Genomic DNA, 14,103 nt, shown 5'->3' with positions numbered 1-14,103 from the left:
GTCGGCTGCTTCTGCGGGAGTTACTAACCCCTCACATAAACGTGACTGTTCTTCACTAAGGCGTGGAACAGACTGAACATGACATGTCTTTCATGATTTTAAAGTTCCCCTTAGCGCCAAACCATTGCCAATTGTTATTGATCGACTGTCCTAATAAAGAGCCGTTAAAAGGTGTATGTCGATGTCGGGGACCAATGTGAGATCGCTAGCGGTTTAATTATACTGGTAGCGCTACAATTTAAATCATGAGATCTCATACCAGGTTCTTCAATGTGAGATCTTATAATTACCAATACAGGATCTAGCGACCTCTTACTGAGCCGGCCGGTATCGCTACCGATATATATACACTTGCAGTAGAAAGGTGTGTGTATGTGTGTGTGTGTGTGTGTGTGTGTGTGTGTGTGTGTGTTGCGTGGACGCGTGTGTGTGTGTGTGTGTTCGTGTGTGTGTGTGTGTGTGTGTGTGTGTGTGAGTGTATCTTTATGCATACGTGCGTGCGTGCGTGCGTGTGTGGTCTGTGTGTGTGTGTGTGGAGTGTGTGCGTGCGTGCGTGCGTGTGCGGTGTGTGTGTGTGTGTGTGTGTGTGTGTGTGTGTGTGTGTGTGTGTGTGTGTGTGTGTGTGTGTGTGTGTGTGTATGCGTGCTTTCGTCCATGCGTAGGTGCCTAGCTACTTGCCCATGGATGTGCATTTGTCAGGCTTTATACGTTACGATCAATTTCTTTTCAGCGACACGAAGTCTGCAATATTTTGGGAAGAATAGAGAAGAACATCTTCAAAAGCACCAATTTCCTTTTATGGCTTTGCTATTTCGTTTTGACCATAACATTTGTGTGTGTCTATTACGCGTCTTTGTTCTGTCAACGTGTATTCCTAAGTCATCATTTACTGAAACTAAGAATGTTGTCACGTCCCCTGTGAGACAAACCAAGAAAAGGATCGATATTTTTCGAAGATAGATAGGGCCAAAAAAAAAATAGGTCTGTTTACGGTAACCCGACCGACCCTAGTTTTTTCGCGCGACCCTAGACTTTTTTTTGGCATTTGGGGAAAAAAAAAAAAAAAAAAAAAAAAAAAAAAAAATCTTGTTTTTTTGGCAAAATAACGTAAAAATATGGTTTTTTGGAAAAAAAAAAAAAAAATCCCGACCTACCGACCCTATTTTTTGGGCCTATGTTACCGTAAACAGACCTTTTTTTTGTGTGGCCTAATAAGACTGAAAGTCAAAATTTAACGACTTGCGTTCTTAGAACACAGCGTACAGGGATACTTTTATTTTCTAAAAAAAACCTAAAAACAATCATGATCCGCCGGACTTTGAAAGACACGGAATATTCCTCCTTTCGCACGGGTGTTTATAATAGGCCGAATGAGCTAGATAACGCTCTAAAACATGAGCGATCGTTCATTTCTTTTGCACACAAAACAAGTTTGTATCAATTTTTATGCCTTTTAAAATTGGCTGCCTTTTAACTGTAAATGTCCGTTTTTAAACATCGCATTGTTGCTCGAGGAAACTTAATACTAACTGCATACATGGGGGTCTGTATTCTGAGTTACACTAACAATAGACATTTGAAAAAAATTAAAATAGATAACAGTTTTTGTTTGTTGTGTCCTTGAGCACAGATATATAATCTTGATGAGCAATTAGCGACTGACAACTTTTTGGAAAACTGATTCCTGTATCTGTGTCGTTTGGTGAGAGAGAGAGGGAGAGAGAGAGAGAGAGAGAGAGAGAGAGAGAGAGAGAGAGAGAGAGAGAGAGACAGACAGACAGACAGACAGACAGAGACAGAGTGAGAGAGAGAGAGGGGGGGAGAAAAAGAGAGAGGGAGAGACAGAGAGACAGAGAGGAAGAGACAGAGAGAGAGAGGGACAGAGAGGGAGAGAGAGAGACAGAGAGAGGGGGGGAGAAAGAGAGAGAGAGAGAGAGAGAGGGGGGAGAGGGAGAAAGAGAAACAGAGAGGGAGAGAGAGAGAGGAGGGGAGAAAGAGAGAGAAAGAGAGAGTGATAGAGAGAGAGGGGGAGAAAGAGAGAGAAAGAGAGGGAGAAACAAACAGACAGACAGAGAGAAAAAGAGATATATGTATATAGATAGACAGACTAACAGACAGACAGACAGACAGACAAACAGAGGTCGTACGTGTCTGTCAACTAGTCCTTGTTAAACCACAAGACACACGAAGAAGAGTGTGAATGAAAACTCTTCAATAACAAACCAGACGCACAGAAAGTACAACACAACTAAAGCAACACTGACTGATTAAGCAATTAAATCAAATCCTAAAGTAAGAAAACAATTATCAAAACCAACAAAATCCTATAAGAAAGAAAGAGATTTGAACCGGAAATGATATGTAAAAGCAAAGATAGAGTTGTGGTCCCGGTATTTTGCCAAAACAGATTCGACTGGTGCTTACATCTTTTACCTTTTAAGCCGGAAGAAATTGATTTAATGTGTTGATATCGCTTTGATCCACGTAATCAGACTTACGGTCACTGACGACCAGGAGCATCACAGCAACGTAACAGACTGACGTCATTAGCAGTTCTGCGTAAAACTCTCCGTGACGTCCTCCAATCACACTGGGTGATATTGACATGTCTGATTTGGTGCAATCACACCTATTTCTCATTGCATTCCTAATCATCACAATCAAATTAACTTTATTATCTCAAATGGGAGAAATTACAGTGGGAGCGCATAAACATGAACGAAACACTACGGCATTGTTAACATTAACATAAATGTACCAACTAATACGATTCTTATAACCATAAATCTCGCTGAATACAAATAATCTTTCCGTAAAGATGTTAAAACATTCACACACACACACACACACACACACACACACACACACACACACACACACACACACACACACACACACACACACACACACACTTATTTGGATATTTGAATTTCTCTTTACAAATCTACAACTGCAGCAAATAGAATAAGCTGTGATATGATACAAGCTTGCACAGCAGCAACACGTCCACCCTATGACATGACTATACACTCAGAACGCATGCGCCAAAGCATATAAATAGCCTGCTGACAACCAAAATTGGGACATTTTGAAAAAAATATTGTATTTTGAAAAAAATATTGTAAAAAAACTAGTACATGTGGGGATTTACTTTTTGCACACAATTAAAGAAAGATTTTTCATTGTTTCAGAAATGTACTTTGTATTTGTCAAAAGGCTTGTTGTGTTTGTGTGGTATGCTATTGAAAATGTCAATAAATAGCCTGCTGACAACCAAAATTTGAAAATTTTGAAAAAAATATTGTATTTTGAAAAAAATATTGTAAAAAAACTAGTACATGTGGAGACTTACTTTTTGCACACAATTAAAGAAAGATCTTTCATTGTTTCAGAAATGTACTTTGTATTTGTCAAAAGGCTTGTTGTGTTTGTGTGGTATGCTATTGAAAATGTCAACAATTTAAATAAAAAAAAGTCCAGAGGCACCACATAAATACTACAGACATGTTTGAAAATATGCACAAAATGTTGTTAGTGAATACTCAAAAAAGAATTTACTAACCTGAATGATACAATGAGATGACTGGGTGATGACTATGATGAATATATCCATGTAGAAGAAAAGAAACACTTGCTGTCACAGTATTTACAGTGCCACAGAGCACAGCTCAACGCAAAACGCCACACCACATTCCAGGCACCAGAATCGAGTCCCATTGCGTTGGGTTTTATCCATAGAAGAAAAGAAACACTTGCTGTCACAGTATTTACAGTTTTTGTATAAATGACTTGTTTAGAACTCGGTTTATGCACGGAGAACATCCTTCTTTGTGTGCCACACTTCGAAGCACGGATCAACACAAAGCGCCACAGCCATGTGGCCACAGCCGGAACATTCCCGGCACCAGAATCGCGTCCGTCCGCTTGCATTGGGTTTTGGCCAAAGTAGCATTGACACCTCGAGCTCTTGATTTGGCTAATAGCTCATTCACCCTCATCACTCACTTATCCATCTATCACAACACCACTGTTTCATGCACACACAGTCACTACCTTCCTTCTGCACGCCGCTTCGCTTCGCAACAACACTGACAACTCGCGACATTTTGGAATCCTAAATATGAAACTAAGGCATGGGTTGGTCCCGTCAATGACCTGTAGTATCCAAACTAACCAATGAAATCAACTGTTCTGGGAGTTATTTGTCGCGTATGGTAATGCAGCCGACCTCTGAACCTATGACGTGGGTTTTCGTATGGAAAATCCCCAGCGTGGTATTTTCCACTTCCAACGCTACTATTAAGGCGGTGTGAGGCGAAGCGACTCACGCACCTTACGCACGGATTCTGGCGGCGTGCTGACAACGGCATGATCAGTGAACGCTTGTATTCGGGCGGCGCGTCGCGAAAAAGTTAAAAGCATAATTGAAGAAGGTTTTGTTGCTCGTTATAAATGTTGACAGTAGATGCGAGAGAAGACATCGTTGCTATTCTTGACAGCAGGCATGCTCAGTTTTATTTTATTTTTCACATGGCGTCATTCCACCGCATTTTGCCGTGTCGGCCATGTTGCGTGTATTCTTTGGGTGTAAGGCTAAGCGCACACCTATGTAACTTCAGCAGGACAGACGACGCACTGCAGATAATCCCAGCCCACTACACGTTGCGTGAAAGGAAAACAGGCCAAGTACTCGTCATAATCCCTACCGCAGCATCAATAGTATGCAGTGCGTCGTCTGTGCCGCTGAAACTGCGCAGATATAATCTGCCCTTAAGAACGAATTTCTTGACAGAAAAAGCTCACTTTGTCTTCCTGCACCCGTAAAAGCTTAAAATTGACAATCTAGTGGCTGCTCCGCCTGGCGTCTGGCATTATGGGGTTAGTGCTAGGACTGGTTGGTCCGGTGTCAGAATAATGTGACTGGGTGAGACATGAAGCCTGTGCTGCGACTTCTGTCTTGTGTGTGGCGCACGTTAAATGTCAAAGCAGCACCGCCCTGATATGGCCCTTCGTGGTCGGCTGGGCGTTAAGCAAACAAACAAACAAACAAACAAACACATAAAAGCTAGCCCACTTAGGCTTTAAGAAACAAAAGCAATGCGGGAGTTGCAGCTCACAGACTCAGGTGGACAAAAAAATCCGGAAGCGAAAAACGAAGTGTTCTTGTCAGGGTTTGCGTAATATTGGAAGCTTAAAGATTTCCGTTTTTATATTTAGTCAAGTTTTGACTAAATATTTTAACGTAGAGGGGGGAATCGAGACGAGGGTCGTGGTGTATATGTGTGTGTGTGTGTGTGTGTGTGTGTGTGTGTCTGTCTGTGTGTGTGTGTAGAGCGATTCAGACTAAACTACTGGACCGATCTTTATGAAATTTGACATGAGAGTTCCTGGGTATGAAATCCCCGAACGTTTTTTTCATTTTTTTGATAAATGTCTTTGATGACGTCATATCCGGCTTTTCGTGAAAGTTGAGGCGGCACTGTCACGCCCTCATTTTTCAACCAAATTGGTTGAAATTTTGGTCAAGTAATCTTCGACGAAGCCCGGGGTTCGGTATTGCATTTCAGCTTGGTGGCTTAAAAATTAATTAATGACTTTGGTCATTAAAAATCGGAAAATTGTAAAAAAAAATAAAAATTTATAAAACGCTCCAAATTTACGTTTATCTTATTTTCCATCATTTGCTGATTCCAAAAACATATAAATATGTTATATCTGGATTAAAAACAAGCTCTGAAAATTAAATATATAAAAATTATTATCAAACTTAAATTGTCCAAATCAATTTAAAAACACTTTCATCTTATTCCTTGTCGGTTCCTGATTCCAAAAACATATAGATATGATATGTTTGGATTAAAAACACGCTCAGAAAGTTAAAACAAAGAGAGGTACAGAAAAGCGTGCTATCCTTCTTAGCGCAACTACTACCCCGCTCTTCTTGTCAATTTCACTGCCTTTGCCATGAGCGGTGGCCTGACGATGCTACGAGTAAAATGGCATTGCGTTCAGTTTCATTCTGTGAGTTCGACAGCTACTTGACTAAATATTGTATTTTCGCCTTACGCGACTTGTTAATGCTAGGGCGGAAAGGCTTAGCTGTTTACAAGGGCACTTGAAATCTAAACTTCTGTGAAATTGCAGTTGAATAGCTTGCGGGCTTCAGGTATCGTAAAATTACGAGATATTGCCTCATCATTTCGAGCTCCTCGTGCAAAAGAAGCTTTTTGTGGTTGTCATTAATAAATTCAGACATAGTGCTTCGGTAGTTCAGAAGAGAGAGAGTGGGAGAGGGAGTGAGTGAGAGAGAGAGAGAGAGAGAGAGAGAGAGAGAGAGGGGGGGCAGACAGACAGACAGATGCGGCGAGACAGACTTACAGAGAGAAAGAGAGAGAGAGAGAGAGAGAGAGAGAGACAGACTAGACAGACAGACAGACAGACAGACAGACAGACAGACAGGGAGAAGAAAAGAGAGACATGATTGAAAGACATACAGACAGACAGATACGGAGAGACAGAAAGGCAGAGACACGGAGAGAGACACCGAGACGGTGAGATTCAGATTCAGATTCAGATTCAAAACTTTAATACAAAGGGATAAAGGTTTTAGGCGATGCCTAATCTTCCAACCTGTCCCTTTTAGACATACATGACATTATACATTACAATTATATATTTATTTATATAACATTATCCCATAATGTGAGAAGGGAAAAGAGAAAGCCAGAAAGAGAGGAGAGAGAAAGAGAAAGAAATAAAAAGAGAGAGAGTGAATAAAACAAGAAATTCCTCCGAGGTAGGAAAAACACCCCCGTCAAAGGGAAATAACCTTCTCAGTTGGTGGCAGTGACTGAGTGAGAATGGTTATTTCCCTTTGACCATTAATATGTCCCTCTATAAGTCCTTGTAGAATCTTAGTCCACCAATAACTCCCTAACCGTGCGTTTGACTGGTCCCAATTTTTGTAAGGACCGTCTCAGGAATGTATAGAACCTGTTCACCAAGTTTGGTGACGATCGGTCCGTTCATTCTTGAGATCTATATGCGAACACAAACAAACAAACACATGGAGCGAATCCTATACACACCCCTATACCGGGGGTGTAAAGACAGGCAGACAGAGAGGTCACTGTACACACACAAGATAACGACAGAAAGAGGACATGGGACAGAAGGGGGAGGGAGGGAGGGAAGATGGAGGGAGGGGGAGAGGGAAAGGAGGGAGTGCCAGTTAAAGAAAAGGAAACGAGAAATGGCCTTTTGTTGATAACATCATGATTTTCATCGATAGACATTTTATTCCTCGGTACATTATTGGTATTCTTCAGTCATCAATTTTGCCCTCGAAGCCGTTGAGCAACTTGACATTTTGAAGAATCGAAGGTTCTATACCTGTTCATGTTCGCTGTAAGTTATTAGCACCGCGAATAGTAAAAGACGAAAGAGGGTGGTATTCTTCTTCCTCTTCTTGTTCTTGTTCTTCTTGTTCTTGATCTTCTTGTTGTTGTTCTTGTTTTTGTTTTTCTTCTTCTACTTGTTCTTGTTCTTCTTGTTCTTGTTCTTCTGCTTCTTCTTCTTCTTGTTCTTGTTTTTGTTCTTCTTGTTCTTCTTGTCCTTCTTGTTCTCGTTTTTCTACTTCTTCGTGTTCTTCTTCTTGCTTTTCTTGTTCTTCTTGTTCTTCTTCTTGTTCATCTTGTTCTTGTTCTTGTTCTTCTTCTTCTTCTTCCCTCGTCAAACATCTCTGCAATGCAAATCCAGTTATACCACCCGTTCCAACCCTGTTACAGAGGCGTCATTGACAAATGAGAGCATGCGATAGTTTGTGAAAGTTTTGTTCTTTGTTCTTTAAGGGGGCAAGATCGATTTTTGGCACATAGCCATCGAGAATAAATGCAAGAGACTCAAAAGATATTTTTCCTTCCACCTCGAAAGGTTACAGCTTGAATCTTTTGAAAAACTCCACACGACATCATCATTACGACGACTTTAAATGGGCCGTTGGATTTGCAGAATGGAGCGGGTTTGCTCCACCCGAACAAATAGGCCATTAGGAAAAGAGCAAGAATGCAACTTATATGCACGAAGCACAGTATCGGGTTCCTCTCGCTCCGGCTTCTTTCTTTTGATTTAAAGGAGCAGTCCTTACCGCGAAACTAATTGTGCTCACTATCATAGATCCGTCCAGGCTTTTACATTGGATTAGACCATTTCTTTTACATTGGATTAGACCATTTCTTTTACATTGGATTAGACCATGTCTTTTACATTGGATTAGACCATTTCTTTTACATTGGATTAGACCATTTCTTTTACATTGGATTAGACCATTTCTTTTACATTGGATTAGACCATTTCTTTTACATTGGATTAGACCATTTCTTTTACATTGGATTAGACCATGCATTTCTTTTACATTGGATTAGACCATTTCTTTTACATTGGATTAGACCATTTCTTTTACATTGGATTAGACCATTTCTTTTACATTGGATCAGACCATTTCTTTTTCATTGGATTAGACCATTTCTTTGAAAGAAGTGAAAGCTAGTGAGAGGAATCTTATGTGTTTCATGCAAAGGAGTCGCCACCTTGCTCCTTATTTTGACCTTCATTGAGGTAAGTTCAGAGACACGTTTTTGCTGCAAACTGAGCTTCTGTATTTGCATAACTTGCTTTTTTAGGCATAACAAGTTATCTGAATCACCATCCGAGTTACGGAATGAACTGTACAGACATGTGTCATGTATATGGGGTTTTGGAAGGAAAACATAGGTCCCGCCATTTTGCGAACGAAAGTGACAAGCAAAGGGGGAAAATACGTTAGCCAAAATTGTGCGTTTTCCTCGACCAAACGCACACATCACCAAATTCTAATACACTTTGGAGCTCATTTGTCAATCATTTTCACTAGAAATTTTCTTTGCTTTGAAAAAGGCTCACTTGTATCAACTATAAGTCAATAATGCCACTGGATTGTGAGGTTAGAGTCCACACCGCTAAAGCGCAACAGTACCCTCTTCCTAACAGCCCATTTGTGCTCCCGGAGCTCACCTTTCTGGGACGGTGAGCGGAATCGTCTGCACGGGAGAGGGGCGTAGTGGCATAGTGGATAAGACATCGGCCTCCTAATTGGAAGGTCGTGAGTTCAAATCCCGGCCGCGGCTGCCTGGTGGGTTCACGGTGAGTCAACTTATCTTCAGACCTGCCAGTGCCGTATTCTCCTTCGCGTGTACACGCAAGCACAAGACTAAGTATGCACGGAAAAGACCCTTTCATCCATGTCAGAGTTCGGTGGGATATAGAAACACGAAAATACCCAGCATGCTTCCTCCAGAATCGGCGTATGGCTGCCTGAATGGCGGGGTAAAAACGGTCATACACGTAAAAATCCACTCGGGCAAACGCGTGAGTGATACTGGGAGTTTGAGCCCATGAACGAAGAAGAAGAGGAGAAGTCCGCACGGAAGAGACTGCGTCTTTATCCTCAGCGAATAACGTTGACGTCTCCCGCGGGGGTGACGAGCAACTGGCCACGAACGTCCGCACTTGGTTTTAACCTTACTTGGGCGGATTTGGCCTCCCGGAGTTCATTTGCAATTCAGATGGAGGAAAAATTTAGACAATCCAAAGCGGAAAAAAGATAACTTTTTGTTGCGCGTTTCCATGGTATTTCTCGTTCTGTGTTACCAGTGGTGGCTGAAAGAATCTGTGTTGCGTTCAGGATTCTATATCCTTTAAATAAAAACCGTTTCCTGTTGTTTACATCTCCGGGTTCTCTGCTGTATCAGCTTGTTTCTGTTATCATGTTGAAGGCCCAATTTGCCCTGCCGTCTCAGATCTAATCAGGCTTTTATATGGGATGTAAGACGATCACTCCACTTGGTCACATACCAAAAATGAAGTAGTTTTTTTTTTTACAGAAGACTCCAAGATTTAAAAAAACAGATAGCAATTTTAGAATCTCTCTCTCTCTCTCTCAAAGCGCAGGCCTTAAAAACAAGAGTGTCGCCATTGGTGAGGGTTCAACACCCACGTTCGGCAGAGTCTCCTGACTCTCCTCGGTGTTCGAACTTCCCCGTGTGCACGCAAGCGCACGATATAGATCCCAAAGTCAGTCTCAGGGTTTGGAAACATGAACACACGCACGCAGGAAATAAAATTGTTAGTGCCGTATTGTATTGCAGCACGCTTTTCTCATAGAGCAAGCAGCCTGAATTTCCATGAGAGTAACCTTACCGGATTATAATCGTGATACCCTTATTTCGTCTTAAAATAAATTGATGGCGAGAGTCTCCGAATGCCTGGACCTACTTTCTGGTGGAGGGGGGGGGGGGACTATAATTATGTGTGCTACTTTTGGTGTTTGAAGCATCCTTGAATGGATATGGTCCGTCCACACCCCGGCTCATCCCCAAAGTCCACGGCACTGGTTTTGGCATGCTTGATCACTTCTAGGCTGGCTGGGCGCCTGCCTTCTGTGATATTTGAAACACCCTGAGGGGAACATAGGACCTCCCCCCCCTCCCTCTCATTCCCTTTCCCCAACATATTTCAGTCTCTAATGCACACATCACCCCAGGCGAAATCGTTAACACAAATAAATGTGCGGAACACTCAGATTAGGACGTCGATCGATGCCAACTCGGCTTCATTAAGTTTTATGTAATTATTTCACGTTTGTTTTCCATTGAGCGCATTGTAAATCGGAGATAAAAAAAATTCTCATTGGGCGGTCATTCTGGCTGCAAAAGCATTGATTATGCTGTCCCCAAAGTGTTAAATCCACTCTGTTTTTAACCGGCAGTGTTCAATCACAAAACCGGAGACCGCAAACATCGACTGAAAAACAAGCGTACGAATGCGAAGTTCTGAATGTATATATGTATAACAGGGCTCCCCACGGACTCCCGTCCTAGAGGGTCCAGGGACCCCCATTTTTAATGTTTAGAGGGTCCATTGACCCCCTAAGCGGAGTTTTAGAGGGTCCCATCTGCACCGTCTAGTTCCGCCTCCTTTCCGATATCGTTCCCGCGTGAAAGTGGCTTAAGTTGTGCTTGCATTTTGACTTAACTGACGACTACAGTCTAAAAAGAGCACGACACGGGAAATTTAGTGCGTCCCGGGACCCGCTCTTTGTAGGTTAAGTGCGTCCCGGGACCCGCTCTTTGTAGGTTAAGTGCGTCCCGGGACCCGCTCTTTGTAGGTTAAGTGCGTCCCGGGACCCGCTCTTTGTAGGTTAAGTGCGTCCCGGGACCACCTCCATGAATTTCTAGTACGGGATTTCGGCGTCTAGTGCGTATAGGACGCAGGGACGCGCACTTTGGGGAGCCCTGTATAAGAACGATGACGTTATGCCATGCCACAACAAATAGTGTCATGCCTTCACTGACATCCCCCTCCCTTCCCCCCAACCCCCCCCCCCCCCCCCCCCCCCCCCCCCCCCCCCCCGTTAGACCCCCATTCCCCTCCTCATCCCAAAGAGCAAATGTTGATGTTGTTCCAGTGAGAATATGGGATGGAAACCGCTGCGTTTTAATGATATCTCATCGTATTTAATTAAGACTGTCAAGGACAAATATGCAAAATCGCCCACGTCGAGTTTGATACTTGATTCAGATATCTACGAACATGCACGCACAAACACTCTTGTCGAATTTATGCAACGAGTAGGCATTTATTTTACGACTGTGCAGATTAAACAAAACTGAACAAAAAAGTTAGGGTTAGAACAAGAAAGGATATTTATCAAAAACATGAACAATACGTCTTGGAATATCATACCCAGGAACTCTCATGTAAAGTTTCATGGAGAACGGTCCAGTAGTTTTCTCTGAATCGCTCTATACACCCACACACAATACACGCACACACATACACCACAACCCTCATCTCGATTCCCCGTCTATGTTAAAACGTTTAGTCAAATCTTATCTCAGTATCTCAATCGAATCAAAAGCATACTAAGTTTCTATTTATTTCATTTTTATCATAAATATTTGTATGTCTGTTCACTATAACGACCATTGGGTCAATGTACTTCTGAATGTCTTGGTTTAAATAAAAAAATCGTTCCAATAACTAACTTTTCTTGTTTGTTTGTTTTTATCCCGGATTTTCGAACAGTCCGTTTATCGACTCTGCAGATAAGAAAACAAGTCGCGTGAAGCGATATAAAGACATTTAGCCAAGATCAACACCACAAACCAATCATCGCCGAGACTACATTCAGATAGTCTCGGCTAACCATACCGAAGACCGAGACGGCCGGTCACGCTCGCCGCCGCGAAGCACGCGTCCGTATAGTTCTTACTGAACCTTTGTTTGTTTGTTTGTTTGTTTGTTTGTTTGCTTAACGCCAAGCCGACCACGAAGGGCCATATCAGGGCGTTGCTGCGTTGACATATAACGTGCGCCACACACAAGACAGAAGTCGCAGCACAGGCTTCATGTCTCACCCAGTCACATTATTCTGACACCGGACCAACCAGTCCTAGCACTAACCCCATCATGCCAGACGCCAGGCGGAGCAGCCACTAGATTGCCAATTTTAAAGTCCTAGGTATGCTTACTGAACCTATTTTCATTCATTCTAAGTACATTTTTAGAGTAAAAATGACATATCTATATATTTTTGAGATCAGAAGAAAATTAGAAATACAATGCAATCAATTTGAAATCTGTTTGCGAAAAATCAATTTTAATGACGACTTTAATGAGCACACTCATTAATTATTTTTTTACGCCTCCAAGCTGAAATGCAATACCAAAGTCCGAGCTTCGTCGAAGATTACTTGATTAAAATGTCAACCAATTTGGTTGAAAAATGAGAGCGTGACAGTGCTGCCTCAACTTTTACAAAAAGCCGGATATGACGTCATCAAAGACATTTATCAAAACAATGAACAATACGTCTTGGGATATCATACCCAGGAACTCTCATGTAAAGTTTCATGAAGATCGGTCCAGTAGTTTTCTCTGAATCGCTCTATACACCCACACACAATACACGCACACACATACACCACAACCCTCATCTCGATTCCCCGTCTATGTTAAAACGTTTAGTCAAAACTTGACTAAATGTAAAAACCACTTCGCTCTGTCTCTGTATCAGTCTATTTGTCGGGCAGTCTGGCTGGCAGTCTAGCTGGCAGTCTGGCCGGCAGTCTAGCTGGCTTCCACACGCTCATCAAGCCTGCATCAGTTGCATTCCCACAGCCATTGATTTCTCTTCAACGGCCTCGCTGCGTTCTCTCCCATTTCAAAAGAGCTTCTCCGTTTTTTAAACACAATTGCTGAAGCATGGCTGGCATTGCAGGGGTGTGGGTTTGCTATCTCTCCACAATCGGCAATTGTCTGTCAAAAAACATTTTTGTTGCAATCGTGCGGAACATGCTGAGTGGGAATTTTCCCCCTCCAACTCGGGGTTTGCAGATGATGGCGTAAAGGCCAAGTGAAATATGATCAGGCATGAAAACTGAAGAAAAAAAAAATACTGAAAAAAAAATTCGAAGGCGCATAGCGCCAAGTTTCGCAGGCGCGTAGCGCCAAGTTTCGCAGGCGCGAAGCGCCAAGACTTCTAGGGGTGTCCGGGGGCATGCCCCCCCGGAAAATTTTTTGTTCAAGGGTGCAATTTGGTGCAATCTGGGGCTATCTGAGCCTTAAAATTGGATTCAAACATGGCCCCAAAACTATTTTACTATAACTATGACTAGGAAAAAAAAAAAAAAAAAAAAAAAAAAAAAAAAAAAAAAGGAAAAATACTGAAAATAAAGCAAAATACGGTTTATTTTTTTCAAAAATACGGAAAATACGGAGAATTTTCATGCCTGTATGATGCAGCATTGATATCGCTCTTTCGCGCCAGTGCACTGACACATCTTATCAGTAGAGCTTATCATGCAGAAAATATTGTATCAGGAAAGCTTACGACGCAGAAAGTATTTTATCATGAGAGCTTACGATGCAGGAAATGGCAGATCGGTGGACATTGAAACCTTCACCCCTTTTCAATTCCTCGCTCTCGCAGGAACTTTCTCTGTAAATTTCGAACTGTTTTGAATCGCTTAAAGCCATATGTACTCGATGACTATACACGCTAAT

This window comes from Littorina saxatilis, linkage group LG9, assembly GCF_037325665.1.
Source record: "Littorina saxatilis isolate snail1 linkage group LG9, US_GU_Lsax_2.0, whole genome shotgun sequence".
Classification (NCBI taxonomy): Eukaryota; Metazoa; Mollusca; class Gastropoda; order Littorinimorpha; family Littorinidae; genus Littorina; species Littorina saxatilis.
The sequence above is the reverse complement of the archived record's forward strand: the minus strand, read 5'-3'. Positions refer to the sequence as shown.